Here is a 3,707-nt window from a genome sequence, read left to right as displayed (position 1 = left end):
AAATAAAATGTATTTAACAGAAATATCTTTAATACATGCCTATCATGTCACTTTACTTATAACCATAGGCTACATGCATGGAGAAGATCGCGCATTTTGTAACATTGTAACAATGGATGGTCAGATATGCGATAGGGCAGTGAGGGTGATTCATTGTAACCATCGACTAGTAGGCCTAGCTCCGCAAAAGAAGTTTCTAGCAACTTAGAACTAGCCTATATGGATCTCGTTATGCATGTTCATGTTGATTCAGAGATAGACATAGACTACCGTGGGCTACTGTGCGTATAACAGCATTTTATCATGTGGTGAATTAATGACTAACGTCAGTTTAACATGTCAGAACTTTTGATCGGCGTTTCAAGCGCATGCCGCGAATAAATGAACTCGACTGACTGAATCCTTTATATTTCTTGGCTAAGCACGAAGGTAATGACATTCGATCTGTGCACTGTAAACCCCAACAGGTTCAATGAACTCAAAATATTTGATGAAACTGATTACCTCAAATTATTTAGTTACGTTAACATATTCTTTAAGTAATTTCTACTTAAAATGAGACTTTTCTAAAGCTCAAAATCTTTAAGGACAAGGATCCAATTAAAAAGAATAATGTGAGAAATATATGTTTTAAGTAATTACTACATTAGCCAGACAAGCTCTTTAGACTCCAAATCTTTGAGAAAATGAACAACATTAAAACAAATAACTTCAACAAACAAACATTTTAAGTAATTACTACTCAAAACTCTCAACTGTATTCACACTCATTTCTTTTGAGGACATTGATGAACTGAAACATAATAATTTGACAATCAAATATTTTAAGTAATCACTACTTAAATCTTGGATAAGTTCAATGAACCTGATCATTTTGAAATCATTGTTAAATCTAGCAAATTTGACACTAAAGATGGAATTGATTTTTTTAAGTTAACGCTCCTAATAATATATTAATGTTATCAACATGACTCATTCAATTTCTCAGACCTAAACATTATCAATTCAGCCTCTTATATTTTTAAGTTGACTTAACTCTATTGAAACACATTTTATTGACTGTTTATATTTACTATTTTCCTCAAACACAAACATATTTTGTTTGTATGATCCAACTGAAAAACTATTGAAAAGACAATTTCACTGCACATTCCATTTATTTAAGAATTACATTTGAATTCTAACAGAACAACCTCCCAAGCAATGGGGTTAATACAAAAAATTCAAAGAAATAACAACCATTTCGTCAACAAAGGTAAAAATACTCAAATAACAAAAATAATAAGGCCAACATAAATAAAAAGTAAAAAAAATAAATAAAAATAAAAACTTTTAAAAATAAAAAATGCTTGCTTGAGTATTAAAATGCTGGCACTACCAACAATGAGATTTGGAAAACAGACTGCATACTCATCCATCATCAGCAATTCATTTTTAAGGCTAAAGTAGTCTAGGAGGTAACGACTTCAGGCCATCCAAACCTATTATAATTTTTGAATGAAATTAAATGCGTAAGACAATTGCTTTGGATAATCGACATGAAGTGCATAAATTAAGGCAAACAGTAAAATTAACGCATCTGTCAACTCTGTTATATCACACTCAACAATAGCTCCCTCAAGAACTATAGAATGGATAGCATGACCAAACTTCACAAGGGAGTCCGTATCACTTGAGACAGTGAGAATAGATACAGCTGCATCCGAGAGGTCAGGCAGGTCAATTTCTTCTGCCTGAAGAACATGACAGTAATTAGTTAATGAGTAGAGTAGTCAGTGAAAAACACTACATACATTACAAATACTATACATACTGTATGTGTATTTCATATAATATGAAATACCAGTGAATGAAAAGTCCCAAATATGACATCCTGTAGTATGATTTAATTGCTATTCTGGTGGCTAGGAAGATGGTTGTGGTTGTTGTCTTTTGGTTGCAATGTAGTATCAGAGAGGGTTAAATAGAAATAGAGATATACAGAGAAGATAAACTAAGAAAAAAGGAAAGAGTGAAAGAGGACACACAGTTGAATCAAAAACTTACATTCCAGGTCATCCTGCAGGAAGATTAGAAGGGCCTGCAGAATAATTGTTCGTCTGCTGTTGACAGCGGCATCTTCCTATGAAGACAGAGAGAGGGATTGTGAGGTAATGGGAAGACAAATCAGCAGAATAGTAATCCTATGCATATATTAAATAATACTATAGTACAAGCGACATGTAAACACGAGACACAACCTCCTGCTCAGTTTTTCTATGAAATCGTGAAAGATGAATTTTCAGTGCATTGATAGACTGGAAGGTCCAAATCGAGGGCTGAGAACCAAAGGGGCGTAAGTGACATTTTGGTCAAAATTGAGTTATATATATCACCTGAAAGCTCTTAATGAGCTCTTTCTAGCTGACAAAATTATAGAAGTAAAATATTTGTAAATATAAAGTTATTGAACAAAAACCAAAGGTCTTTAACTGTGAACATATAGAAGCAGTTCGATTTGTTTGGGCTCTCCTATTACTGTAAGTTGGTGAAATGTCACTTACGCCCCTTTGGTTCTCAGCTCTTTAAATGCATGAGTGGTGTATGCATGGTCATGGGCTGACCCTTGAAAACTGACTGCGATTTAATCAATAATGGCAAAATACTGTAACTGAGCTTCTTGGAAAAGGTGTCACATAACTAGCCTGGAAAACCAGCGCCAACTGCTGGACGGCAAAATGTTTTGCCTGCATTTGGGTCTGGCCTCGGACCACTGTACATTTTGAAAACACTGCCCTGAATCTGGCAGATGGCAACTAAACCAATCACAACGCAGAGATGTGTTTTGAATCAACGCGGGCGGGGCAGAGGGCTCTGGGGCGGGGTTTTGAGGGAGCGTTGGCCTATAGGCACAGACACGGTTTGAAAGACAACGGGTTGTGCTCATCAACAATGTTCCGTTGTATCCATTCATCGGAGCCAGACTAAATTAGACATCCAATCCATTTAGGCTGGTTTATCAGGCTATCACATAACCACATAGCCAGCCCATTTTGGTATATAAAATCTAAAGTCTAAGGTGTTATCCCTTCCTTGATACAAAAATACCACTCAACTCTAGCCTTTGTGTATCCCTATGGAGAGATGCAAAGGGATACGGTTAGACTAGGCTATTCTCATTGGTGAATAAATGCTTCCAAAATATTACTATAATAATATAGGCTACACAGTGGCTACATTGTGACACTAGTAAATTGAAGACCAGTAAATTATCACTTACCATGGCATGATGGTGGTTCCTTGCACAGAACTGAAAATGTCACAGCGCCATCTGGTCCTGCAGGAGAAATTAAATTATTATGATGACTATTATTTCACTTCAGCACGAAAGCCAGTCAGACAATCTCTTCATATCCCTCTATAGGCATGCCTATCAGAGTCAGACGTTGACATTGACCATGCTTAGGCTATTGTCAGTTAATAAGTTCAGAGCTAGGCCTACAATTTGACTTCCTATCTGTGTTAACAAAACTGTGGAATTGACGTTAATATAAGACCTGGGCATTTTAAGAAAATGTAACATTTTCAATAAAAATACTTTTGCATGGTTTAATTATCTACCCTAATAGTGGCGGTGATGATTTTACCTAAATAATATATTTTCCAATTTATTCCAAAAGCCTGTAATTTCCATCACAGAACAAAACGTGTTTTCAAAAAAAAAAAAA

The 3,707-nt window shown here is 35.4% G+C and overlaps 1 long non-coding RNA gene across 1 annotated transcript; it reads right to left on the bottom strand.

The window, feature by feature from the left end:
* Positions 1-1,166: 1,166 nt before the first annotated feature.
* On the bottom strand, positions 1,167-3,402 carry LOC134064097 (uncharacterized). Its single transcript, XR_009936245.1, has 3 exons — positions 3,260-3,402; positions 2,047-2,122; positions 1,167-1,733 (listed from the first exon to the last, which is right to left on the bottom strand). It is a non-coding gene; the product is annotated as an uncharacterized LOC134064097 (long non-coding RNA).
* Positions 3,403-3,707: the final 305 nt, after the last annotated feature.

This window comes from Sardina pilchardus, chromosome 18, assembly GCF_963854185.1.
Source record: "Sardina pilchardus chromosome 18, fSarPil1.1, whole genome shotgun sequence".
In the NCBI taxonomy this organism is placed as follows: domain Eukaryota; kingdom Metazoa; phylum Chordata; class Actinopteri; order Clupeiformes; family Clupeidae; genus Sardina; species Sardina pilchardus.
The sequence above is the reverse complement of the archived record's forward strand: the minus strand, read 5'-3'. Positions and strand labels throughout refer to the sequence as shown.